Genomic DNA, 19,172 nt, shown 5'->3' with positions numbered 1-19,172 from the left:
GCGAGGAAGATGTATAAAGATCTCAAGAAACACTTTTGGTGGCCGGGTATGAAAGCCGATATTGCTAAATATGTAGGAGAATGTTTGACGTGTTCTAAGGTCAAAGCTGAACATCAGAAACCATCAGGTCTACTATGAAATGTCCCGTTCTTATTGATTAAAAACGTTCCATATTAATTGATTTCGTTGCGAGGTTTTGACCTCTATATGAGACGTTTTTCAAAGACTACATTCATTTTAAAACAAACCATAACCTTTATTTCATCAATAAAGGTTTAAAAAGCTTTACGTAGATTATCAAATAATGATAATCTAAAATATCCTGTTTACACACGACCATTACATAATGGTTTACAATACAAATATGTTACAACAAAATAAGTTTCTTGAATGCAGTTTTTACACAATATCATACAAGCATGGACTCCAATTCTCGTCCTTATTTAAGTATGCGACAGCGGAAGCTCTTAATAATCACCTGAGAATAAACATGCTTAAAACGTCAACAAAAATGTTGGTGAGTTATAGGTTTAAACTATATATATCAAATCATAATAATAGACCACAAGATTTCATATTTCAATACACATCCCATACATAGAGATAAAAATCATTCATATGGTGAACACCTGGTAACCGACAATGACAAGATGCATATATAAGAATATCCCCATCATTCCGGGACACCCTTCGGATATGATATAAATTTCGAAGTACTAAAGCATCCGGTACTTTGGATGGGGTTTGTTAGGCCCAATAGATCTATCTTTAGGATTCGCGTCAATTAGGGTGTCTGTTCCCTAATTCTTAGATTACCAGACTTAATAAAAAGGGGCATATTCGATTTCGATAATTCAACCATAGAATGTAGTTTCACGTACTTGTGTCTATTTTGTAAATCATTTATAAAACCTGCATGTATTCTCATCCCAAAAATATTAGATTTTAAAAGTGGGACTATAACTCACTTTCACAGATTTTTACTTCGTCGGGAAGTAAGACTTGGCCACTGGTTGATTCACGAACCTATAACAATATATACATATATATCAAAGTATGTTCAAAATATATTTACAACACTTTTAATATATTTTGATGTTTTAAGTTTATTAAGTCAGCTGTCCTCGTTAGTAACCTACAACTAGTTGTCCACAGTTAGATGTACAGAAATAAATCGATAAATATTATCTTGAATCAATCCACGACCCAGTGTATACGTATCTCAGTATTGATCACAACTCAAACTATATATATTTTGGAATCAACCTCAACCCTGTATAGCTAACTCCAACATTCACATATAGAGTGTCTATGGTTGTTCCGAAATATATATAGATGTGTCGACATGATAGGTCGAAACATTGTATACGTGTCTATGGTATCTGAAGATTACATAATATACAATACAAGTTGATTAAGTTATGGTTGGAATAGATTTGTTACCAATTTTCACGTAGCTAAAATAAGAAAAATTATCCAATCTTGTTTTACCCATAACTTCTTCATTTTAAATCCGTTTTGAGTGAATCAAATTGCTATGGTTTTATATTGAACTCTATTTTATGAATCTAAACAGAAAAGTATAGGTTTATAGTCGGAAAAATAAGTTACAAGTCATTTTTGTAAAGGTAGTCATTTCAGTCGAAAGAACGACGTCTAGATGACCATTTTAGAAAACATACTTCCACTTTGAGTTTAATCATAATTTTTGGATATAGTTTCATGTTCATAATAAAAATCATTTTCTCAGAATAACAACTTTAAAATCAAAGTTTATCATAGTTTTTAATTAACTAACCCAAAACAGCCCGCGGTGTTACTACGACGGCGTAAATTCGGTTTTACGGTGTTTTTCGTGTTTCCAGGTTTTAAATCATTAAGTTAGCATATCATATAGATATAGAACATGTGTGCAGTTAATTTTAAAAGTCAAGTTAGAAGGATTAACTTTTGTTTGCGAACAAGTTTAGAATTAACTAAACTATGTTCTAGTAATTACGAGTTTAAACCTTCGAATAAGATAGCTTTATATGTATGAATCGAATGATGTTATGAACATCATTACTACCTTAAGTTCCTTGGATAAACCTACTGGAAAAGAGAAAAATGGATCTAGCTTCAACGGATCCTTGGATGGCTCGAAGTTCTTGAAGCAGAATCATGACACGAAAACAAGTTCAAGTAAGATCATCACTTGAAATAAGATTGTTATAGTTATAGAAATTGAACCAAAGTTTGAATATGATTATTACCTTGTATTAGAATGATAACCTACTGTAAGAAACAAAGATTTCTTGAGGTTGGATGATCACCTTACAAGATTGGAAGTGAAGCAAACTTGAAAGTATTCTTGATTTTATGTAACTAGAACTTTTGGAATTTTTGAAGAACACTTAGAACTTGAAGATAAAACTTGAGAGAGATCAATTAGATGAAGAAAATTGAAGAATGAAAGTGTTTTTAGGTGTTTTTGGTCGTTGGTGTATGGATTAGATATAAAGGATATGTAATTTTGTTTTCATGTAAATAAGTCATGAATGATTACTCATATTTTTGTAATTTTATGAGATATTTCATGCTAGTTGCCAAATGATGGTTCCCACATGTGTTAGGTGACTCACATGGGCTGCTAAGAGCTGATAATTGGAGTGTATATACCAATAGTACATACATCTAAAAGCTGTGTATTGTACGAGCACGAATACGGGTGCATACTAGTAGAATTGTTGATGAAACTGAACGAGGATGTAATTGTAAGCATTTTTGTTAAGTAGAAGTATTTTGATAAGTGTATTGAAGTCTTTCAAAAGTGTATAAATACATATTAAAACACTACATGTATATACATTTTAACTGAGTCGTTAAGTCATCGTTAGTCGTTACATGTAAGTGTTGTTTTGAAACCTTTAGGTTAACGATCTTGTTAAATGTTGTTAACCCAATGTTTATAATATCAAATGAGATTTTAAATTATTATATTATCATGATATTATCATGTATGAATATCTCTTAATATGATATATATACATTAAATGTCTTTACAACGATAATCGTTACATATATGTCTCGTTTCAAAATCATTAAGTTAGTAGTCTTGTTTTTACATATGTAGTTCATTGTTAATATAATTAATGATATGTTTACTTATCATAATATCATGTTAACTATATATATAACCATATATATGTCATCATATAGTTTTTTACAAGTTTTAACGTTCGTGAATCACCGGTCAACTTGGGTGGTCAATTGTCTATATGAAACATATTTCAATTAATCAAGTCTTAACAAGTTTGATTGCTTAATATGTTGGAAACATTTAATCATGTAAATATCAATCTCAATTAATATATATAAACATGGAAAATTTCGGGTCACTACAGTACCTACCCGTTAAATAAATTTCGTCCCGAAATTTTAAGCTGTTGAAGGTGTTGACGAATCTTCTGGAAATAGATGCGGGTATTTCTTCTTCATCTGATCTTCACGCTCCCAGGTGAACTCGGGTCCTCTACGAGCATTCCATCGAACCTTAACAATTGGTATCTTGTTTTGCTTAAGTCTTTTAACCTCACGATCCATTATTTCGACGGGTTCTTCGATGAATTGAAGTTTTTCGTTGATTTGGATTTCATCTAACGGAATAGTGAGATCTTCTTTCGCAAAACATTTCTTCAAATTCGAAACGTGGAAAGTGTTATGTACAGCCGCGAGTTGTTGAGGTAACTCTAGTCGGTAAGCTACTGGTCCGACACGATCAATAATCTTGAATGGTCCAATATACCTTGGATTTAATTTCCCTCGTTTACCAAATCGAACAACGCCTTTCCAAGGTGCAACTTTAAGCATGACCATCTCTCAATTTCAAATTCTATATCTTTTCTTTTAATGTCAGCGTAGCTCTTTTGTCGACTTTGGGCGGTTTTCAACCGTTGTTGAATTTGGATGATCTTCTCGGTAGTTTCTTGTATAATCTCTGGACCCGTAATCTGTCTATCCCCCACTTCACTCCAACAAATTGGAGACCTGCACTTTCTACCATAAAGTGCTTCAAACGGCGCCATCTCAATGCTTGAATGGTAGCTGTTGTTGTAGGAAAATTCTGCTAACGGTAGATGTCGATCCCAACTTTTTCCGAAATCAATAACACATGCTCGTAGCATGTATTCAAGCGTTTGTATCGTCCTTTCGCTCTGCCCATCAGTTTGTGGATGATAGGCAGTACTCATGTCTAGACGAGTTCCTAATGCTTGCTGTAATGTCTGCCAGAATCTTGAAATAAATCTGCCATCCCTATCAGAGATAATAGAGATTGGTATTCCATGTCTGGAGACGACTTCCTTCAAATACAGTCGTGCTAACTTCTCCATCTTGTCATCTTCTCTTATTGGCAGGAAGTGTGCTGATTTGGTGAGACGATCAACTATTACCCAAATAGTATCAAAACCACTTGCAGTCCTTGACAATTTAGTGATGAAATCCATGGTAATGTTTTCCCATTTCCATTCCGGGATTTCGGGTTGTTGAAGTAGACCTGATGGTTTCTGATGCTCAGCTTTAACCTTAGAACACGTCAAACATTCTCCTACGTATTTAGCAACATCGGCTTTCATACCCGGCCACCAAAAATGTTTCTTGAGATCCTTGTACATCTTCCCCGTTCCAGGATGTATTGAGTATCTGGTTTTATGAGCTTCTCTAAGTACCATTTCTCTCATATCTCCAAATTTTGGTACCCAAATCCTTTCAGCCCTATACCGGGTTCCGTCTTCCCGAATATTAAGATGCTTCTCCGATCCTTTGGGTATTTCATCCTTTAAATTTCCCTCTTTTAGAACTCCTTGTTGCGCCTCCTTTATTTGAGTAGTAAGGTTATTATGAATCATTATATTCATAGATTTTACTCGAATGGGTTCTCTGTCCTTCCTGCTCAAGGCATCGGCTACCACATTTGCCTTCCCCGGGTGGTAACGAATCTCAAAGTCGTAATCATTCAACAATTCAATCCACCTACGCTGCCTCATATTCAGTTGTTTCTGATTAAATATGTGTTGAAGACTTTTGTGGTCGGTATATATAATACTTTTGACCCCATATAAGTAGTGCCTCCAAGTCTTTAATGCAAAAACAACCGCGCCTAATTCCAAATCATGCGTCGTATAATTTTGTTGGTGAATCTTCAATTGTCTAGACGCATAAGCAATCACCTTTGTTCGTTGCATTAATACACAACCGAGACCTTGCTTTGATGCGTCACAATAAATCACAAAATCATCATTCCCTTCAGGCAATGACAATATAGGTGCCGTAGTTAGCTTTTTCTTCAATAACTGAAACGCTTTCTCTTGTTCATCATTCCATTCAAATTTCTTCCCTTTATGCGTTAATGCAGTCAAGGGTTTTGCTATTCTGGAAAAGTCTTGGATGAACCTTCTGTAGTAACCAGCTAGTCCTAAAAACTGGCGTATGTGTTTCGGAGTTTTCGGGGTTTCCCACTTTTCAACAGTTTCTATCTTTGCCGGATCCACCTTAATACCTTCTTTGTTCACTATGTGACCGAGGAATTGAACTTCTTCCAACCAAAATGCACACTTTGAAAACTTAGCCTACAATTTTTCCTTCCTCAATACTTCTAACACCTTTCTCAAATGTTCACCGTGTTCTTGGTCATTCTTTGAGTAAATAAGTATGTCATCAATGAAAACAATGACAAACTTGTCAAGGTATGGTCCACACACTCGGTTCATAAGGTCCATGAACACAGCTGGTGCATTAGTTAAACCAAACGGCATGACCATAAACTCATAATGACCGTAACGTGTTCTGAAAGCAGTCTTTGGAATATCATCTTCTTTCACCCGCATTTGATGATACCCGGAACGTAAGTCAATCTTTGAATAAACAGACGAGCCTTGTAGTTGATCAAATAAGTCGTCGATTCTCGGTAGTGGGTAGCGGTTCTTGATGGTAAGTTTGTTCAACTCTCGGTAGTCGATACACAACCTGAATGTACCATCTTTCTTCTTGACAAACAAAACAGGAGCTCCCCACGGTGATGTGCTTGGTCGAATGAAACCACGCTCTAAAAGTTCTTGTAATTGGCTTTGCAGTTCTTTCATCTCGCTGGGTGAGAGTCTGTAAGGAGCACGAGCTATTGGTGCAGCTCCTGGTATAAGATCTATTTGAAATTCAACGGATCGATGTGGGGGTAATCCCGGTAATTCTTTCGGAAATACATCGGGAAATTCTTTTGCAATGGGAACATCATTGATGCTCTTTTCTTCAGTTTGTACTTTCTCGACGTGTGCTAGAACAGCATAGCAACCTTTTCTTATTAGTTTTTGTGCCTTCAAATTACTAATAAGATGTAGCTTCGTGTTGCCCTTTTCTCCGTACACCATTAAGGGTTTTCCTTTTTCTCGTATAATGCGAATTGCATTTTTGTAACAAACGATCTCCGCTTTCAGTTCTTTCAACCAGTCCATACCGATTATCACATCAAAACTCCCTAACTCTACTGGTATCAAATCAATCTTAAATGTTTCACTAACCAGTTTAATTTCTCGATTCCGACATATATTATCTGCTGAAATTAATTTACCATTTGCTAATTCGAGTAAAAATTTACTATCCAAAGGCGTCAATGGACAACTTAATTTAGCACAAAAATCTCTACTCATATAGCTTCTATCCGCACCCGAATCAAATAAAACGTAAGCAGATTTATTGTCAATAAGAAACGTACCCGTAACAAGCTCTGGGTCTTCCTGTGCCTCTGCCGCATTAATATTGAAAACTCTTCCACGGCCTTGTCCATTCGTGTTCTCCTGGTTCGGGCAATTTCTAATAATGTGGCCCGGTTTTCCACATTTATAACAAACTACATTGGCATAACTTGCTCCGACACTACTTGCTCCGCCATTACTCGTTCCGACACCATTTGTTCCTTTCGTTCTATTAACCCCTGGTCCGTAGACCTCACACTTCGCCGCGCTATGACCATTTCTTTTACACTTGTTGCAAAATTTGGTGCAGAACCCCGAGTGATACTTTTCACACCTTTGGCATAGCTGCTTCTGATTGTTGTTGTTGTTGTTGCGGTTATTATTGTTGTTGGAATGATTGTTGTAGTTGCTGTTGTTGTTGTTGTTATTGGGCCGTTTGTTGTAGTTGCGATTGATGTTGCGATTGTTGGGATAATTGTTGCGATTGCTGTTGTTGTTGTATTGGTGATTCTTATCACCATTTTCCTCCCACTTTCTTTTGACTTGCTTCACATTGGCCTCTTCAGCAGTCTGTTCTTTAATTCTTTCTTCAATCTGGTTCACTAGTTTGTGAGCCATTCTACATGCCAGTTGTATGGAGGCGGGCTCGTGTGAACTTATATCTTCTTGGATTCTTTCCGGTAATCCTTTCACAAACGCGTCGATCTTCTCTTCCTCATCTTCGAATGCTCCCGGACACAATAGGCACAATTCTGTGAATCGTCTTTCGTACGTGGTAATATTAAATCCTTGGGTTCGTAACCCTCTAAGTTCTGTCTTGAGCTTATTGACCTCGGTTCTGGGACGGTACTTCTCGTTCATCAAGTGCTTGAATGCTGACCACGGTAGTGCGTACGCATCGTCTTGTCCCACTTGCTCTAGATAGGTATTCCACCATGTTAACGCAGAACCTGTGAAGGTATGCGTAGCGTACTTCACTTTGTCCTCTTCAGTACACTTACTTATGGCAGACACTGATTCGACCTTCTCGGTCTACCGTTTCAATCCGATCAGTCCTTCGGTTCCATCAAATTCCAAAGGTTTGCAGGCAGTGAATTCTTTGTAGGTGCATCCTACACGATTTCCTGTACTGCTAGATCCAAGGTTATTGTTGGTATCTAGCGCAGCCTGTACTGCGGCTATGTTTGAAGCAAGAAAGGCACGAAATTCCTCTTGGCTCATATTCAAGGTGTGTCGAGTAGTCGGTGCCATTTCCTTCAAAATAGTCAAATGAACAAGTTAATCATACAGAATATTAAGAGTAGTCAATAGTATTTCGTAGCATAATATGAACTCATTTATAAAAGCTTTTTCTTCATATTAGCGTTTTATAAGTTTAAATTCGGGTAGTACCTACCCGTTAAGTTCATACTTAGTAGCTAATATACAATTCAACTACTACAATTCTATATGAAAAACTGATTATAATAATATTTCGCGTTCAAACTTTTACACAATATTTTACAAACTTACAATACCGCTTATTTTACATATAGCATGAAATATAGCACACAATAAATTTGATACAAGATGGTTGTGAAGATAATTCTAGCTAGTACACAAGTCGTTCAGCAAAGGCAATAAAGACACGTAATTCATACGTCCAGAAACAAGTCATGCATTCTGGTTTTACTAGGATTACTTCCCATCCTTGGTCTTGTGGAACATAACCGTTATGGCCGTTGATAAGACAGCGTGTTGTAACGTCGTCAAAGGGACGAGGGTTACGTAATGTCCAACAGTCCCGTAACAATCTAAAAACATCATTTCTTACCCCAATTACCGACTCCGTCACTTTTGGAAACGTTTTGTTTAATAGTTATAGCCCGATGTTCTTGTTCTCACTTTGGTGAGAAGCGAACATTACTAATCCGTAAGCATAACATGCTTCTTTATGTTGCATGTTAGCCGCTTTTTCTAAATCACGAAGTCCAATATTCGAATATATTGAGTCAAAATAATTTCTTAACCCGTTGCGTAAAATAGCATTTGGGTTCCCCGCAATATATGCGTCAAAGTAAACACATCGTAACTTATGGGTTTCCCAATGTGATATCCCCCATCTTTCAAATGAAAGTCTCTTATAAACCAAGACATTCTTGGAACGTTCTTCGAATGTCTTACAAACTGATCTCGCCTTAAATAGTTGTGCCGAGGAATTCTTGCCGACTCTAGACAAGATTTCATCAATCATGTCTCCGGGTAGGTCTCTTAAAATATTGGGTTGTCTATCCATTTTGTGTTTTTAAACTGTAAAATAGACAAGAGTTAGATTCATAAAAAAAAATACTTATTAATACAAGCAATTTTTACATATATCATAAAGCATAAGAACACTATATTACATATATTACACCACACGAATACAACTATCTTATTCCGACTCGCTCGTTTCTTCTTCTTCGGTTTTGGTTCGTTTTGCCAAGTTTCTAGGGATATATGATGTTCCCCTAATACGAGCCGTCGTTGTCCACATTGGTTTAGAAAAACCTGGTGGTTTAGAGGTTCCCGGGTCATTGTTACAACTTAAGGACTTCGGGGGTTGACGATACATATAAAGTTCATCGGGGTTAGAATTAGATTTCTCTATTTTTATGCCCTTTCCCTTATTATTTTCTTTTGCCTTTTTAAATTCAGTTGGGGTAATTTCTATAACATCATTGGAATTCTCGTCGGAATCCGATTCATCGGAGAATTGGTAATCCTCCTAATATTTTGCTTCCTTGGCGGAAACACCATTGACCATAATTAACCTTGGTCGGTTGGTTGAGGATTCTCTTTTACTTAACCGTTTTATTATTTCCCCCACCGGTTCCGATTCTTCTTCCGGTTCCGATTCTTCTTCCGGTTCCGACTCTTCTTCCGGTTCCTCTTCGGGAACTTGTGAATCAGTCCACGAATCATTCCAATTTACATTTGACTCTTCATTATTATTAGGTGAGTCAATGGGACTTGTTCTAGAGGTAGACATCTATCACATAATATCAAACACGATAAGAGATTAATATATCACATAATATTCATATGTTAAAAATATATAGTTTCCAACAAAAATGTTAAGCAATCATTTTTAAAGAAAACACGGTCGAAGTCCAGACTCACTAATGCATCCTAACAAACTCGATAAGACACACTAATGCAAATTTTCTGGTTCTCTAAGACCAACGCTCGGATACCAACTGAAATGTCCCGTTCTTATTGATTAAAAACGTTCCATATTAATTGATTTCGTTGCGAGGTTTTGACCTCTATATGAGACGTTTTTCAAAGACTGCATTCATTTTAAAACAAACCATAACCTTTATTTCATCAATAAAGGTTTAAAAAGCTTTACGTAGATTATCAAATAATGATAATCTAAAATATCCTGTTTACACACGACCATTACATAATGGTTTACAATACAAATATGTTACAACAAAATAAGTTTCTTGAATGCAGTTTTTACACAATATCATACAAGCATGGACTCCAATTCTCGTCCTTATTTAAGTATGCGACAGTGGAAGCTCTTAATAATCACCTGAGAATAAACATGCTTAAAACGTCAACAAAAATGTTGGTGAGTTATAGGTTTAACCTATATATATCAAATCATAATAATAGACCACAAGATTTCATATTTCAATACACATCCCATACATAGAGATAAAAATCATTCATATGGTGAACACCTGGTAACCGACAATGACAAGATGCATATATAAGAATATCCCCATCATTCCGGGACACCCTTCGGATATGATATAAATTTCGAAGTACTAAAGCATCCGGTACTTTGGATGGGGTTTGTTAGGCCCAATAGATCTATCTTTAGGATTCGCGTCAATTAGGGTGTCTGTTCCCTAATTCTTAGATTACCAGACTTAATAAAAAGGGGCATATTCGATTTCGATAATTCAACCATAGAATGTAGTTTCACGTACTTGTGTCTATTTTGTAAATCATTTATAAAACCTGCATGTATTCTCATCCCAAAAATATTAGATTTTAAAAGTGGGACTATAACTCACTTTCACAGATTTTTACTTCGTCGGGAAGTAAGACTTGGCCACTGGTTGATTCACGAACCTATAACAATATATACATATATATCAAAGTATGTTCAAAATATATTTACAACACTTTTAATATATTTTGATGTTTTAAGTTTATTAAGTCAGCTGTCCTCGTTAGTAACCTACAACTAGTTGTCCACAGTTAGATGTACAGAAATAAATCGATAAATATTATCTTGAATCAATCCACGACCCAGTGTATACGTATCTCAGTATTGATCACAACTCAAACTATATATATTTTGGAATCAACCTCAACCCTGTATAGCTAACTCCAACATTCACATATAGAGTGTCTATGGTTGTTCCGAAATATATATAGATGTGTCGACATGATAGGTCGAAACATTGTATACGTGTCTATGGTATCTCAAGATTACATAATATACAATACAAGTTGATTAAGTTATGGTTGGAATAGATTTGTTACCAATTTTCACGTAGCTAAAATAAGAAAAATTATCCAATCTTGTTTTACCCATAACTTCTTCATTTTAAATCCGTTTTGAGTGAATCAAATTGCTATGGTTTTATATTGAACTCTATTTTATGAATCTAAACAGAAAAGTATAGGTTTATAGTCGGAAAAATAAGTTACAAGTCGTTTTTGTAAAGGTAGTCATTTCAGTCGAAAGAACGACGTCTAGATGACCATTTTAGAAAACATACTTCCACTTTGAGTTTAATCATAATTTTTGGATATAGTTTCATGTTCATAATAAAAATCATTTTCTCAGAATAACAACTTTAAAATCAAAGTTTATCATAGTTTTTAATTAACTAACCCAAAACAGCCCGCGGTGTTACTACGACGGCGTAAATCCGGTTTTACGGTGTTTTTCGTGTTTCCAGGTTTTAAATCATTAAGTTAGCATATAATATAGATATAGAACATGTGTGTAGTTAATTTTAAAAGTCAAGTTAGAAGGATTAACTTTTGTTTGCGAACAAGTTTAGAATTAACTAAACTATGTTCTAGTGATTACGAGTTTAAACCTTCGAATAAGATAGCTTTATATGTATGAATCGAATGATGTTATGAACATCATTACTACCTTAAGTTCCTTGGATAAACCTACTGGAAAAGAAAAAAATGGATCTAGCTTCAACGGATCCTTGGATGGCTCGAAGTTCTTGAAGCAGAATCATGACACGAAAACAAGTTCAAGTAAGATCATCACTTGAAATAAGATTGTTATAGTTATAGAAATTGAACCAAAATTTGAATATGATTATTACCTTATATTATAATGATAACCTACTATAAGAAACAAAGATTTCTTGAGGTTGGATGATCACCTTACAAGATTGGAAGTGAGCTAGCAAACTTGAAAGTATTCTTGATTTTATGTAACTAGAACTTTTGGAATTTATGAAGAACACTTAGAACTTGAAGATAGAACTTGAGAGAGATCAATTAGATGAAGAAAATTGAAGAATGAAAGTGTTTGTAGGTGTTTTTGGTCGTTGGTGTATGGATTAGATATAAAGGATATGTAATTTTGTTTTCATGTAAATAAGTCATGAATGATTACTCATATTTTTATAATTTTATGAGATATTTCATGCTAGTTGCCAAATGATGGTTCCCACATGTGTTAGGTGACTCACATGGGCTGCTAAGAGCTGATAATTGGAGTGTATATACCAATAGTACATACATCTAAAAGCTGTGTATTGTACGAGCACGAATACGGGTGCATACGAGTAGAATTGTTGATGAAACTGAACGAGGATGTAATTGTAAGCATTTTTGTTAAGTAGAAGTATTTTGATAAGTGTATTGAAGTCTTTAAAAAGTGTATAAATACATATTAAAACACTACATGTATATACATTTTAACTGAGTCGTTAAGTCATCGTTAGTCGTTACATGTAAGTGTTGTTTTGAAACCTTTAGGTTAACGATCTTGTTAAATGTTGTTAACCCAATGTTTATAATATCAAATGAGATTTTAAATTATTATATTATCATGATATTATCATGTATGAATATCTCTTAATATGATATATATACATTAAATGTCTTTACAACGATAATCGTTACATATATGTCTCGTTTCAAAATCATTAAGTTAGTAGTCTTGTTTTTACATATGTAGTTCATTGTTAATATAATTAATGATATGTTTACTTATCATAATATCATGTTAACTATATATATAACCATATATATGTCATCATATAGTTTTTTACAAGTTTTAACGTTCGTGAATCACCGGTCAACTTGGGTGGTCAATTGTCTATACGAAACATATTTCAATTAATCAAGTCTTAACAAGTTTGATTGCTTAACATGTTGGAAACATTTAATCATGTAAATATCAATCTCAATTAATATATATAAACATGGAAAATTTCGGGTCACTACATACTACAACAACCTGAAATCCCAGAATGGAAATGGGAAAACATTACCATAGATTTCATTACTAAATTGCCAAGGACTGCAAGCAGTTATGATACTATTTGGGTAATAGTTAATCGTCTCACCAAGTCAGCACACTTCCTGCCAATGAGAGAAGATGACAAAATGGAGAAGTTGGCGCGATTGTATTTGAAGGAGGTTGTCTCCAGACATGGAATACCCGTCTCTATTATCTCTGATAGGGATGGTAGATTTGTTTCAAGGTTCTGGCAGACATTGCAACAAGCATTGGGGACTCGTCTAGACATGAGTACTGCCTATCATCCACAAACTGATGGGCAGAGCGAAAGGACGATATAAACCCTTGAAGACATGCTACGAGCATGTGTTATTGATTTCGGAAACAGTTGGGATCGACACCTACCGTTAGCAGAATTTTTCTACAACAACAATTATCATTCTAGTATTGAGATGGTGCCGTTTGAGGCACTTTATGGTAGAAAGTGCAGGTCTCCGATTTGTTGGAATGAAGTGGGGGATAGACAGATTACGGGTCCAGAGATAATACAAGAAACTACCGAGAAAATCATCCAAATTCAACAACTATTGAAAATCGCCCAGAGTCGACAAAAGAGCTACGCGGACAGTAAAAGAAAAGATATAGAGTTTGAAATTGGAGAAATGGTCATGCTTAAGGTTTCACCTTGGAAAGGCGTTGTTCGATTTGGTAAATGGGGGAAACTAAATCCAAGGTACATTGGACCATTCAAGATTATAGATCGTGTCGGACCAGTAGCTTACCAACTGGAGCTACCTCAACAACTCGCGGCTGTACATATCACTTTCCACGTCCCGAATTTGAAGAAATGTTTTGCTAAAGAAGATCTCACTATTCCGTTGGACGAAATCCAAATCAATGAAAAACTTCAGTTCATTGAAGAACCCGTCGAAATAATGGATCGTGTGGTTAAGAGACTTAAGCAAAACAAGATACCGATTGTTAAGGTTTGATGGAATGCTCGTAGAGGACCCGAGTTCACCTGGGAGCATGAAGATCAGATGAAGAAGAAATACCCGCATCTATTTCCAGAAGATTCGTCAACACCTTCAACAGCTTAAAATTTCGGGACGAAATTTATTTAACGGGTAGGTACTGTAGTGACCCGAACTTTTCCATGTTTATATATATTAATTGAGATTGATATTTACATGACTAAATGTTTCCAACGTGTTAAGCAATCAAACTTATTAAGACTTGATTAATTGAAATGGGTTTCATATAGACAATTGACCACCCAAGTTGACCGGTGATTCACGAACGTTAAAACTTGTAAAAACAATACGATGACATATATATGGTTATATATATAGTTAACATGATTTTATTATAAGTAAGTATCTCATTAGGTATTTTAACAATGAGTTATATACATAAAAATGAGACAATTAAATTAAGAAACTCGAAAACGATATATATAACGATTATCGTTATAACAACGTCTTACTGTGATGACCCGGGAATTTCCGACCAAATTTAAACTTAATATTTATATGATTTCGACACGATAAGCAAAGTCTGTAATGTTGAGTAACAAAGTGTGTAAACTATATTCATAATATCATTTGACCTTTGACTACTCCCGAACGATTCACGAACACTTAATTGTGAATAAATATGTATATATAAATATAATTATAAGTATATATAAAAATATATAAATAAATATATATATATGTACATATAATACTTTGAATGAATAAAGTATACTTTAATTTAAAATGTAAAATAATATTTAGTATAATTAAATTACTGTTAAAATATATATATATATATATATATATATATATATATATATATATATATATATATATATATATATATATATATATATATATATATATATATATATGTTATTATGAATCTATATATGATTTCTATAAATATATATAAAATAGATAAGTATTAACTATTCAATCAATGTCATTTTATAATATAATATTACATAAATAATAATATAGTATTATATTAAATTACAAGTTTGAATATAATTGATATATTAATATTATTATCATTACTGTCATTATGATTAAAGATAAATGTTAATATTAACATTATTGTATCATTATTTGCATCATTGTTATTAGTAAAATTATAAATTTAATTATTATTAGGAGTATTAAAAGTATTACTATTAATTTGATTACTAAAACTAGCATTTTAATTAAAATCATTATTATCATTATTCTTATTAGTATTATTATGATATTAATATCAATAAATATTATTATCATCTCTATTATTATTATTATTACTAGTTTTGCTATTATTAATATGAATATTAATATTAAATATTAATAGTGTAATATTAATGATATTATGACTATGTTTATAGTTTCTTATATAGAATTCTGTTAAAGATATAAATAAATATAGACATAAAGATATCGATATAGCTGGATACAGAATACATATCATTATATGTTTTCTTTTATTATTTTTCCTGGCTTCCTGTTCTGCTTGTGATTTTATGTCGAGCACTAATAATAATAAATTACAACTTCAATTACATTTGAAGATTGAAACCCAACAACCCACCCACTTGCAGTGCTACTAGATTCTAATCTATACAAATACAATATCATCAACCTCACCATCTTGTTTTCTTTTCTTATGATCAAACATTAGCATCAACCTATCTTCATTTTATCATCAATCCACCACCTTGCAAACCTTTGAACCACCCTAGATCACCACCATTACTAATTTTAATTTTCTTATTTATGCTTGTTTCGAATGATTCATCAAACCCATCAATGAACATCACCTCATCACAACATCATCTAAGATCTTTGAGTTGTGCTTTCGGTTAGAACAAGAACCTTCTTCTTCAACGTTGTTATTCACAAGTCACCACCTTTAGATTTTAACTACCTTCATCAAAGGGACCGAATACCACCACCATCTCTACCTCTCGCTCCTACAACCCGAACCCACTTCCATATCTCCATTCTTTTTCTCTTCTGTTTAAAACCGAAGACCATCACAAAGTATCACCATTTTAACTGCATGCTACTACGCCTTTCTTTTTTTTTCTCTTTCTGTATCAACGATCAAGGAACAAGTAGAGATATGATATATGGAGATGATGTGATAAATATTAAAAAAGTGAGTGCTCTTCTTGTGGGGTTATTTGGCCGACACTTTCTTTTCACCTAAAATCATTATTCGCTAGTGGGTATGACACAATTATGAAACGTGCAGTTTGTTAAACCAAAAGTGGTTTCCAAAATAAAGGACGTCATTAATTTTTCTTCCTGAGGTAATTTAGCATGACCCATGATTAATACAATATTTGATGATGTTAATCATAAACCAACTCTTTTAGATTATTCAGCCGACAATCACTACACCCCACAACCCACTTGATTTAATTTATTTGTACAATATATCTCTTCTAAAATTCCCAGCGAATACCGTTCTACTTCCACGTCCGTAAATCACTTGGTGTTATTGGGCCAGACGAGTATTGGATTGCATTGTTGGGCCAAAATAATATTGGGCTGAACAAAATAATAATAATCATAAAAGCTGGTACCTGTGAAGATGAGGTTATGATACTGAAGAGGTATGATTTTATGTTGGTGATTCGTTCATGATATTAACGATGGTAATGATGCAGAGATATAAACGATGATGATGTTGAGTGAAGAGGATGATGACTAGATGATACACAAGTATTATGATGATTAGTAATTAGGATTAGGAACGATTAAGTTAATGAGATCATTATGATAATAATCACGATTAGATGATAAACGGGTATGTTGATGAATGATGTTACGATGATGATACTACGATATAGATGGCATGAGGATGATGATGAACTAAAACCCTTTTGATCTGCTTCTAATCGATATGTTTTCTATTTGAATGGATTTTATATTTTGAAGAAGAAGATTAGAAATAGACGAATAAACGGTTTAAATAAAATTGGGTGGTGGATATAATCAGGATATGGGCGGTAGCCCAGCTGGTTCGAGGTGTTAGGGGGTGTTAGGGAGGTCTCGGGTTCGAGCCCGGTCGTGGGCATTCTTTTTAGAATGATTTTTTTTAAAGGGTATATTCTCTTTTCCTTTCTAAATAATTGTTATTATTATTAATTTTTATTATCACTGTTATGTTAATTGTTATAATTTCTATTATAAATTCAAATTATTATTATTAATATAATTAATATTATTATATAATTATTAATATCATTGTTATTAGTATTATGATGAATGAATATTACTATAATTAGTATTAATGTGATTAATGAGATTATTGTTATTATTATCACATTAGTTATTATTATGTAATATAATATTGTATTAATAGTACTATTATTATCATTAATATTAGAGGAAATCACTATTATTAACATTATAAGTATCATTATTATAATTTTATTAAAAACTAAGTAGTATCATTATCATTAACATTATAAATATTATTAGACTTGTCATATTATATAAAATTTGCATTATTATTATTATAATTATAATTATTAAAATCTAATAGTATTATTACTCGTATCTTAATATTTTCATTAAATTAACTAACAAATGATATTCTTATAACAATATATTTAATACACAAAAGTAAACTATATTAATATCTTATTTATTGAAATAAATAAAATAAATATAATGAAACATATAAGCTATGGATATTAAAACTTAAATTACTAATAATATACATAATTGTTCGATTACAAGTATATGTATTAATATATATATGAATTATATAGGTTCGTGAATCCAAGGCCAACCCTACACTTGTTCAATGACGTCATATGTATTTTTACTACAAAATACAGTATTGTGAGTTTCATTTGCTCCCTTTTTAAATGCTTTTGCAATATATATTTTTGGGACTGAGAATACATGCGCTGCTTTTATAAATATTTTATGAAATAGACACAAGTAATCGAAACTACATTGTATGGTTGAATGATCGAATCGAATATGCCCCTATATAGTCTGGTAATCTAATAATTAGGGAACAGACACCCTAATTGACGCGAATTCTAAAGATAGATCTATCGGGCCCAATATGCCCCTTTATTTGGATGGGGTTCGTTTGGCCCAATAGATCTATCTTTAGGATTCGCGTCAATTGGTAGATCAGTTTACTAATTCTTAGGCTACCAAGCAAAAGGGGCATATTCGGCTTCAATCATTCACCCATATAATGTAGTTTCATTTGTGACAACCCGAAAATTTCCAACCAAATTTAAACTTTAATCTTTATATGTTTCCGACACGATAAGCAATATTTGTTAAGTTAAATTTCAAGAATTTTAAACTATGTTCATACATTCATTCAACCTCGACCAAATTCCAACGATTCACGAACCATTAAACGAATATGATTATATATGTATATGTGTATATATATTATAACTTGAAATGTAAACAAAATATTAGATTAAATACTTTATATGATTGTATCTGTTTCAAAATGTTTATCAATGGAATTAGAAGATAAGATCAAATGATTGATTTATTAGATATATTGAATTATGATTACAAGTCTCTGTTGAAAGGCCCACGTTGATTTGAGAAATCTTTCCATTTTAACAATATTCGGAAAATGGTAAAGTGATTTATAAATAAGAACAAATTGTCAATCATTGAGAACTAGACAAAGGATAGTGGAAGATTGAATCTCATAAAGACTCGATTGATCTATTTAGTTTCAAACGTACAAAAACGTTTTCAGTTTTAAAAGGACTTTATTATTAAAACGTATATAACTTTTATAAATATCTAGAACCACTTTTGTCAATTCATTACTTAACTAGTATGATAAAGATAACGATATTTATATTTTATTTTTTTAAATATATATAACGATTTAAATTAATATTATATATATTTATACGCATATTATACGTACATAGTTTTATACTTTTACTATACTTAAACTTTACCTTTACT

This window comes from Rutidosis leptorrhynchoides, chromosome 1 (genome assembly GCF_046630445.1).
Source record: "Rutidosis leptorrhynchoides isolate AG116_Rl617_1_P2 chromosome 1, CSIRO_AGI_Rlap_v1, whole genome shotgun sequence".
Lineage (NCBI taxonomy): Eukaryota > Viridiplantae > Streptophyta > Magnoliopsida > Asterales > Asteraceae > Rutidosis > Rutidosis leptorrhynchoides.
Note: the sequence above shows the minus strand (reverse complement) of the source record.